Here is an 11027-nt window from a genome sequence, read left to right as displayed (position 1 = left end):
TGTAAAAAATAAGCAGTACTGAAAATGAATTAATTTATCCGATTTTAATTTGGGATTGTTGTATTTATCATATTTTAAAGTCAGCGATTTCATATAACAAATTACATTAATAGTCAACATAGTCAAAGTAATTATGAAATATTTTTGCATATCCAGGCAATTAAAAACTGCCAAAAAAACCTTTGCAAAGTTTTACTACTTTTCACCAAAATGTCCAAAACCACGAAAACTGCCCTTTTTATTTAAAAGAAATCATCGCAGTTTTACTACTTTTCACCAAAACGTCAAAAAATCATGAAAACTGCTGTTTTCATTAAAAAAATCATTTCAGTTTTACTACTTTTCACCAAAACATCCAAAACTGAAAACTGCTCTTTTTATTCAAATAAAAATCATCGCAGTTTTACTACTTTCCACCAAAACGTCCAAAAACAGTGAAAACTGCTTTTTTTAATTTAAAAAAATCATCTCAGCTTCACTACTTTTCACCAAAACATCCAAAACCCTGAAAACTGCTCTTTTTAATCCCTAACATATCAGAAACCAACACAAAAAAAGTTCCAAAAAAGCCTGTCTTGTCAAAAAAAATTATAAAAAAAACAAAGTGCAAAAAAGGCGGCCTGTTTTTTTTTTTGAATCCCAGGTTGGCGCCCACTAGCAATTACGACGCGAGTACAAAGACGGCGTGTAGCGTCCTAAAGGGAAAACATGGAGGGTGGGTGCCTTGTTGTGTAGGTGTATTAATTTCAATTCCTTCCTCAGAACGTAAAGTTCAGAAAGAAGGATTCATATATTTTTTTTTAAACATAAAAAAAAATACACAACAACTGTCACATTGACTGACGCCCATCCACGTTACATCCCACCGCCTCTACCGTCGTTCCCTAAAGTATTCGCCGCCGTGTGGGAAACTGACACTGTCAATTTACGGGAACAAAAGGCTTCCTCGCCGTATTTTTTTTCGGTGGGGGTGCCGGGTGGGACCCCAGAGACAAAAGAAAAATAAATAAAAAAATGATGCCACCCCCACTTTTTACCTGAATGTAGGACATTCCCTGAACTAGAAATAGCATTTTTTTTGCGCGCAATTATCTTTGGCAATCTATCCCCTGCAGTCCAAAGTTGCTGTTTCACTTTGTTTACGTTGCGCTAAGGCGCTAACTTTTATGCTAACTTTTATGCTAACTTTTATGCTAACTTTTATGCTAACTTTTATGCTAATGCTAGGATAAGAGGAGTGTTGATAACAAATGTTGTTTTTTGTTTGTTTTTGTTTCAAGTGCCGCCTTGTGTCGAATAGGTGACGTCGGATTGTGTGGAAAAGTTTGGGTGAGTTTTGGTTTTGATTATTTTTTGATAGAACTGTATTTTGCGGAGTATAAGACGCAAATGTTTAGTTGTGGGCGTGTTTTGCGTGAAATTGTTTACATGTTTTTTGGGTGGATTATAAATTTAGATTTTATTTTGAAACTCTAAGTGGATGGGGGGTTTTGGTAATAATTTTTTGCAATTTTTTTTGGAAGAAAAAACATTCTGCCTGTTGTTGCTTTTATTCATATTTTGATTTTTTTTTTTTTTTTAAAATATTTAAATATTATTCTTAGTTATGGATTTTAGCAAATGAAATTCACCCAAAATGCGACTTATAGTCCGAATAATACGACATATTATAGATGTATTATAAGTAAAATCATTCAAAAAAATTAAAAAAACAGGAGGAAATGTAGAAAATTAAAAAAAATATATTTTATTTTGCTGAATAATTGAGGATAGACTCCAACATATTAAATATATTTTAGGTAAAAAAAAATCCCCCAAAAATTGGAAAATGTAGAAAATGACTTTAAAAAACTTAAGAAATTATTTTATTTTGATAGATACGCTCACAAAATGCATCCTGAAGTTCGAGTGTATTCATCTTTTAACATTCGGTTGACTAGAAAATTCTGCAAAACCCATTTTTTAAACAAAAAATCCGCCCGGCTGGCGAACAAGTGTCCACAAGTTTGATACCGTATTGTTGTGGTGGTCAAAAATAGCCGTTGCTTTGTACTAGAACACAATATGAGGGTAAAAAAAACCCAGCTAAAGTGATGTTGTGCCCCTTTGTAACATTTGTTTATACATGATGTGGGTGTAGAACAACTTAATGTATTTTTCATGTCATATTTTGGAGACTTTGGTGGCATTTAAGGGACATGATTTTTTCATTGGCATCCATTATTTAGCGCTTTAGCTCAGCTTTCTCCTTCTTTTTACCAGACTTGGCCTTGTCTTAACTTTTTAACCTTTCCTGCACCGTCTTGGTAATCATTTTTTATTTGAATATAGATTTTTAAAAATGTATATTATGGGAAATCAGGGATAAGAAGGTTTTAGGATGGTGGAATTTAATGTGGGGTTATTAAAAATAGGCGGAGTTTTTATTTTTTTAAATTTAATCGTTGTTTAAATTCTGAAATTTGGTTTTAGGATGTTAATAATAAAATATTGGCAATTGGAATATTTGGATGGTAAATAATAAATTTAAAAAAATTGATTTTAAATGACGGAATCTAGTTTTTTTTCCAATAAATTCAACATAATATACAATTTATTTATTTATAATTAAAAGAAATGTGTAAAAAAATATATTATTAATTGTATTTTCCCCAAAAATATTTTTTTTTAGATTAAAAAAAATGAACAATAATTTTAAAAAATAGTTTTAAGATATGAAAATATTTTATTTGGTGCGATACATGGCAGAATCTATTTTTTATCCAATAAATTCAACATAATATACAATTTATTTATTTATTTATAATCAAAAGAAATTTGTAAAAAATATTAATAATTATATTCCCCCCCCCACATTTTTTTTAGATTAAAAAAGTGAACAATAATTTAAAAAATAGTTTTCTATCCAATATATTCAACATATACATTTTCATTTATCTCTACATAAATATGTAAATAGTTTTTTTATTGATCATTAATTGTTTTTTTTCACAGATTTTTTTAATTTAAAAAAATATATATACTAAATCATAAACAATAAATAAAAAATATTTCATTTTTTGCAATACATGGCAGTTTAGTTTTCTATCCAAAATATTCAACATAATATACATTTTCATTTATACTAAAAAAAAATATATATATATATACATTATTTTTTATTAATCAAAAACAATTTATTTTTCCCCTTTATTTTAAATAAAAAAGGGCCATTTTAAAGAAAAATAGAAGCTCCTATATAGTAGTATTATATCACTCTGTATTGACTGTCAAAATAAAAGACAATTCATGCGACATTTCATTTCTAAACCTAAAATTAATAGTAATTTTATAACTTCAGTCCTTGAATATGATTACATACCCTCCTTTAAAAAATAAAAGGAAATAAAAGCAAAGTATGACTATTGAGAATTCCAATCTTTCGTTCTTCTCTTCTTTTAATTTGACGTGCTTTGTCAGTGCTTGGAAAATACATACCACTGCACCTTTTTAATAAAGAAAAAAAAGAAAAAAGCCCAGAAGTAAACGACTGCAATTATGTTGTTAAGGCTAAACATAGTTGACTGTCATTGCTTTCACCCCCCGCGCACCCGCTGACCCACTCAAGTAAATGCACCAAAAAAAAAAAGAAAAAAAAACACGTTACGCAAGAGCCATGTGACATCCTCGTTTGAGTTCTGGTTAATGTAAAAATATAGGAAAAATAGGCATTTTTGTAGGGACAAACATCCTGTTTTGCGGCGACCAATCATGTATGGAAGACGGAAAAATATCACAATCCAAAATGTCATACTTACCCAATAATTATAGCCAGTTTTTAGCAATATTTTAAACATTTTTTGTATATTCTTTTACATATGCATTTTTTTTTACTGTTTTTTTAAATTTATTTTTTACATGTGCAATTTTTTAGCATTTTTTTTAACTTTTTTGTATTTCTTTTTTACATATGCAATTTTTTAGCATTTTTTAAACATTTTCTTTGTATTTCCTTTTTACATATCCATTTTTCTAGCATTTTTTAACATTTTTTTGTATTTCTTTTTTATATATGCAATTCCTTAGCATATTAACATAGTTTTTGTATGTCTTTTTTACAAATGCAATTTTCTTAGCATTTTTAAACCTTTTTTTGTATTTGTTTTTAACATATGCAATTTTTTAGCATTTTTTAAACATTTTTTTGTATCTTTTTTACATATGCCATTTTTTTAGCATTTTTAGACAATTTTTTGTACTTCTTTTTTACATATGCCATTTTGTAATCATTTTTAAACATTTTTTGTATTATTTTTTTACATATGCAATTTTTTAATATTTTATTATTATTTTTTTATATATATACAATTTTTACGTTGACATTGAAATGTCAATAGAAGGATTTGAAAAGAAGCGGCTGGGATTTGTAACAAGTCTGTAGTAGGATTTTGAAGTATTTTTAGTGTGGTTTTGCTGTTTTTTGAGGGTAGATGGACGTTTCAGAGATTTGGCGGTATTTTGTGGGCTTTGTGGAGGTTTTGGTGAGATTTTCTGGGATTTGGGGCCATCCCGCAGGGTTTGTAGATGTATGAGAAATTTTGGTGGGTTTTTTAGCCGTATTTTTGAGGGTAGAATATTTTATAAAAATTAAACCAATGGAATTTTACATGGAGAAAATTTAAACAACCACTTTTTTTGGGTGACATCACGACCAGAATTGACGGCTAGCTCAAAGCTAGATCATGGCTAGCATGCTAGCTAGGTTTATACTGTTGCGCTAGCTAATTATGTGGTCAGAATGCTAGTTTGGGCAAATAGAGGATAGGCTGGATCTACAAAAATATGAATTATATTATTTAAGAAGGTATTTTGTCGTCTTTTGTTTGGAGATTTTGTTAGTGGGAGGAGCCAAAGCAGTTGGGATGAAATTTTGTCAAAATGATGTCATGCTATTGGTTTAAAGCCACTTCGTTTAGTATATTTTATATTTTTAAAGGGCCAGTACACCCTTTTAATTAAATTATGTTGAAAATAAGCGCTAAAAAATGAATAATGTGCCCTTAAAAAAATACGTTTTTTATATATATAAAATAAATAATGGAATTTAAAAAATAAATATTTACAGAATATATTTTGTAAAGAAAATATGCAAAAAAATAACCAATTAAAAACAAATCTACAAAAAGACAATATGCCATATATTTTTTTTAAACAAAAAAAAACATAGAAAATAATACTGTAATAATTAATGATAACCTGTTATAAAAAAATATAGAATAAATAAAAATATTTGCATTTAAAGGCTCAAAACATATTTTTTTAAGTCAACAAAGCAATTGAACCAATTTATTAATGCATTTCAAAATAAATTAACTGTAACAGCCTAACTTATATATAAAATATATTAATTAAAACTTCTATTATAAGTTTTGACAACCCTACTTTTACCCATTTCCCGAAAAATCTGGTAAAACTGTCTTTTTCCCGACAACAATCCAATCCAAATCTGTTCTATCCTTAAAAAAAAAGCCTTTCAATTTAAGAACGTGATTCTTAAGAGACGCGTCGACTAAAAATAAAAGCCAGAATTAAAAGTACATATGTGAAAAGACGTTTAGTAGGCGGCAATTCGCGCGATTCTTTGAAACGCAACATTGGCGACAACAAATCGACCAAAAAAAAAAAAAAAATGTCCGTCAAACGTTGAAATATCCTCAACCGAGTTTTCTTGAAATTCGCTTGGCAGAAGGCCTGGAAGGCTCATCCCCAGGATTGGACGGCAGCTCGAGAAAAAAAAATCTGGCCTCCCATTCAGCGACAGGAATGCGGGAAGGCGAAAGAAACCCTGGCGTCTTTAGCGAAACAAACGGCACCCCCTCCTCCATTTTGCAAAAAAAAAAAAAAATTCTCAAGGAGCTACCGCAGGAATGTCGAGGCGTTCCTTCAGATATTTTTAACTAGATGTGATCACGTGATTAGAAATCGGGGACCCGTCATTTCATTTTTAGAAGATTGGAAAAGGGTTAAAAAAAATTTGAAAAAAGTTTTTAGCAATTAATGTCTCATTCATTTTTTAATGTCATTTAATGTAATTTAATGGCATTCAATGTCATCTAATCTAATGTAATCTAATGTAAACTAAAATAATGTAACGTAATATAATGTCATTTAATGGCATCTAATTTAATGTAATCTAATGTAATCTAATGTAATCTAATGTAATCTAATGTACTATAATGTAATATAATGTACTGTAATGTAATGTAATATAATGTACTGTAATGTAATATAATGTACTGTAATGTAATATAATATAATGTACTGTAATGTAATCTAATGTTCTGTAATTAATCTAATGTAATGCAATATAATGTCATTTAATGGCATCTAATTTAATGTAATCTAATTGAATGTAATCTAATGTATTGTAATCTAATGTAAAAAAAATCTAATGTAATGTAATCTAATGTACTGTAATGTAATCTAATGTAAACTAAAATAATGTAATATAATGTAATATAATGTCATTTAATGGCATCTAATCTAATGTAATCTAATATAATGTAATGTGTAATTTAATGCAATATAATATAATGTAATTTAATGTAATATAATATAATGTAATTTAATGTAATAAAATATAATGTAATTTAATGTAATATAATATAATGTAATTTAATGTATTAAAATATAATGTAATTTAATGTGCTATAATGTGACAGACAATGTGAAATAATGTAATATAATGTAATCTAATCTAATGTAATATAATCTATACATAATTTAATCTATAACATTATGTAATTTAATGTCATTCCTTGTGCCCTGTGATTGGCTGGCCACCGATTCAGGGCGTCCAATGTTAGCTTGGATAGACTTCAGCACCCCCCATGACCCGACGTACGAGTGGTTACTGTGTCGGCCTCCCAATTCTGAGGTCGAGGGTTTGATCCCATGTCGGTCCTCACTGTCTAGTGTTTACATGTTCTCTCCGTGCTTTCGTGGGTTTTCTCCAGGTACTCCGCTTTCCTCCCACATGCCAAAATCATTCACGCAAGGCCGATTATACCCTTAAATTGTCCCTAGCTCTGAGCAATTTCTCATTATGCCCTGCGATTGGCTGGCCCGTAGTTGTAGACTCCGGCACCCTACGCGACCTTTGTGAGAAGAAGCAGTTCAAAAAAATGAATGAATTCTTTGACATTATCATTACTTTGAGTGGGTTTTAAAAGGCGGCAGTGCAGCAAGGCGATCCGGGGCCGCCGCCGCCGCCGCTAATGAAGGCGGCGCCGTAACGCGGGTGAGACGTCCCCTCCGGTATTTTCGCATTCACCAGCGTCTGTTTAACAAAGTGCCATGATTGCTCTGTCGACAACACCGTGTGGGATTTGGCGCCTCATTAGCATGGCGTTTGCCACATATGGGATGAGCCAGGCTGGCTTTCGCGCGGGTAATCACAGTGTTGATTTTGTTTACTCTTTAGATTTAGTCGGGATTAATCACCGTGTGGCGTTGGGGTTAAAAAGTGGGGTTCTGTTTTTAGGGTAAATGGCTGTTTTTTTTGAAGAAGGCCCCATTCCAATCCTTCAAAACGCGGGTATTTGCTAATTTTTTTACAAACCCAATTGACTCTAAAAATCAATTGTTTTGTAAAATATGGAATATCTTGGCAATGTGGTTTAAGAACGGTTTTGTTTACCTAAAAAAAATGAAATCGAACTTGACAACGCGGGTTTAGCCGCGATTGGCGCGGTGGAAAAGTGGGTAGGCGCGTAAAGAGGGGTAAACGAGACGCGCTTAAGGATGGACAGATGCGATTAAGATGGGCTTGGGTGATTAAGAAAGAAGCTGATAGAGATAAACAGCCTGAGCTGAGCGGGAGTCAATTAAAGTCCAAAGCTGAGCCCAAAACAACTCGTTTAACTTCTCAATTAAGCTCCTCGGGCGGTCGGGCGGTCCAAAGGCTGCGGAGTGAGCAGTTGGGCTGGACAAACAAACAGCTGGCTGGACCTTCACCAAATGTGACCTCAACCTCCAGATGTTTTGGGGGGGGAAAACAAGATTTTACTTTTGTTTTTCTTTTGGCTCAGGAGCTTCTTTCACAGAGGGTGGAAACATGTATATATCACTTGTGATGAAGCACAAATGTGAATTGAAAGAAAAATGTTTATATTAAATGTACAATATTGAGTATCATTAAAGAAAATGAGTGGGGTGTTAAATGTGTGCCAATGTGTTTTTTTGTAGGAGAAGAGCTGTTTAGCTGGTTGTTTAGCTAGGTTTTGTCATTGGCTGTTTAGCTAGCTATCGTTGTTGGCTGTTTAGCTAGCTATTTTCATTGGCTGTTTAGCTAGCTGTTTAGCTAGATGTTGTTGTTGCCTGTTTTAGCTAGCTGTTGTTGTTGTTGTTGTGGCCTGTTTAGCTAGCTGTTGTTGTTGTTTCCTGTTTTAGCTAGCTGTTGTTGTTGCCTGTTTACCTAGTGTTTTAGCTGACTGTTTAGCTAGCTGTTGTTATTGTTGTTGCCGGTTTTAGCTAGCTGTTTAACTAGTGTTTTACCTGGCTGTTTAGCTAGCATTTTAACTAGCTGTTGTTGCTGGCGGTTTAGCTAGCTGTTTTTTGTGGGCCTACCAGTAAATGTTTTGTGAGCTAGTACTGACGTGATCTTATAGGAAATAGTTTTGAAGTACTGTACATTACACTTCCTAACATATTCTAGCAGTTTTTTGTGGGCTTACCGGTGAATGATTTGTAAGATAGTAGTAACACATGTTTTTATCAAATGTTTCTAAAGTACTGTACTCAGTACAGTACACATCCTAACATACCCTAGCAGTACTGACATTTTTTTGTAGGCCTACCAGTGAACGTTTTACATGCTCGTACTTATTATTGAGCTTTTAACAGGGAAATACTGCGAAATGGCGAGGGTTTACTGCAATTCCAGACCGACCACGTGTCAGCTCGTTCCGTCACAACAACACATCTGACTTTAAAAAAAAAACCTTGTATTCTCTCATTTCTGTTTAACAACGTATCCGAGATTAGGATTCTTTGACGGGGAGACCAAAACATCTCCGCCAAGCGCTAGCATTCCGCGGATAACGAGTTAAAAAACCAAAGTTGTCTTTTTGACAGGCGTCATGGCTGAAAGGCAGCCAAGAAAGAATCCAGAAGCAGGCGCTAGTTCACGCAAAGGTTAGCGCAAATACTCAGGTGGCTTTAATTGTGACGCAACGTAATCTTTGCTACAATACAGTACACTGACGAAACTCATCCAATAGAATGACTTTTCTTTTCTTTAACTCGATGGTTTGCCCTTCAAAATCAGATTCCTCTGAAGTCAAAAAGAAAAAAAAAACCTGGTTGTAGGATTAGCCGAATGCTATTGTGTGCAAAAAAAGCCAGTATGAGGAAACCTTAGCGTACTGTGACATGATGGAAGTTTTTTTTTCTAGCTATTCATTGTTATGTGTCGGCCATTTTAATTTTTTTTGTCCCGTGAACAAGTTTAAATATGTTAGTAATAAGTCAAGAGTGGGCCGGTGGTTAAGTGGTTTGTGCGTTGGCCTCACAGCTCTGGGACCTTGGGTTCGAATCCTTAGTGGTCCACTTGTGGTGAGGTACATCCTAGTGAGGATGAAGTGGTTCAGAAAATGAATTAAAAAATTAATGCTTGGCTAAATGGATGCTACATTTGGTGCCTGTAGTTAGCTGGGATCAGCTCCAGCACCCCTCGCGGCCCTAGTTTGGATAAATTGGTTCAGAAAATGAATGCTAGGCTAAATGAATGCTACATTTGGTGCTCGTAGTTAGCTGGGATCGGCTCTAGAACTCCTTGTGAGCCTAGTGAGGATAACTTGGTTCAGAAAATGAATGAAAAAATGAATGCTAGGCTAAATAAATGCTACATTTGGTGCCTGTAGTTAGCTGGGATCAGCTCCAGCACCCCTAGCGAGACTAGTGAGGATAAAGCAGTTTAGAAAATGAATGAAAAAATGAATGCTAGGATAAATGAATGCTACATTTGGTGCCTGTAGTTAGCTGAGATCGTCTCCAGCACCCCCTGCGAGCCTAGTAATGACAGATTTTTTTCCCATGAATTTCATTCATAGACGTCAATATAAATATTTTTTAGCGCTTTAAGCTGTACCCTCAATTCAGTAATATTTTTGTTCAACTTTTGCGCCTTATATGCGAGTAAATATGGTAATAAAGAAAAATGTAAACAAATAAATTAAAAAAAACCTTATTTTTTACCCGTTTGTGATTGCCACATCTAACTTTTTCCTTCTGTTTCTTCTTTATTCCCATTTTTTTCTCCATTTTCACCACTTTCTCCATTTTTTTTGTCTTCCCGTCTTAACTTTCTTTTTTATTTGCTTCCTCCTTCCATCCTTTTCATTCCTTTTTGTTCTACACCTTTCACATCATCTTCAATTGCCCAAAAGAAAAACAGTATGAAGAAATCCATCCGTCCTTATTGTGACACCACGGAACTTTCCGCTCATTGTGATTGGTCGAACCATATTCTTCTGTTTCCAAGAAGCGCTAAAGAATGTCTGCCAACTCTCTCGCCGATCCCGACAAAAAAAGTTCACGTCTACCAGCCGTAATAAGTCCAAACAATACCACCCATTCATCGGGCGCCATGGCGATAACATTGACACGCTTTTCTACGCGGAAGATAAAGAAGCTCTTCAAATCATCCGTCGCCAAATCGCCATTGACGAGGCCTCGCTAGGGGATTAGCGCACCTAGCCAAAACCCGCGCGCTTCAAAAGATGTCGTAGCCGCGGCGCAAACAATACGTTAGCCTAAAAAAATGCTCGCTAATTGCCGGGTAAATTTGTGGGTATCATTAAGCGTAAATGTAGCGGCTTTTTTAGCGGCATATGGCGGAGGAGAAATCCGAACTAATCCGGCGGTCTCGCGATGGGGATTAGGCCTTCTCACTTTCTCCGTGTTTACGTCGTTAGCTTAGCGATGAGCGCAGCGGCGTCTCTTTCAACGCTGCTTGTTGTCGACTTGTTTTTTTTTGTGTGTGTTTT

The 11027-nt window shown here is 33.8% G+C and overlaps 1 protein-coding gene across 3 annotated transcripts in view; it reads left to right on the top strand.

The window, feature by feature from the left end:
• The first annotated feature begins 1258 nt into the window (after positions 1-1258).
• The window catches only part of lpp (LIM domain containing preferred translocation partner in lipoma), a 103191-nt gene continuing 93422 nt past the window's right edge, over positions 1259-11027 (top strand). For 2 of the 3 annotated variants that reach the window (XM_077717852.1, XM_077717850.1), the window contains exon 1: positions 1259-1329. The gene's annotated coding sequence lies outside the window, so the exon portion shown is untranslated. The remainder of the gene's footprint in view (positions 1330-11027) is intronic. The other variant, XM_077717851.1, reaches the window with a different exon arrangement.

Source organism: Stigmatopora nigra, chromosome 5 (genome assembly GCF_051989575.1).
Source record: "Stigmatopora nigra isolate UIUO_SnigA chromosome 5, RoL_Snig_1.1, whole genome shotgun sequence".
Lineage (NCBI taxonomy): Eukaryota > Metazoa > Chordata > Actinopteri > Syngnathiformes > Syngnathidae > Stigmatopora > Stigmatopora nigra.
This window is presented reverse-complemented; position numbering and strand designations above follow the sequence as displayed.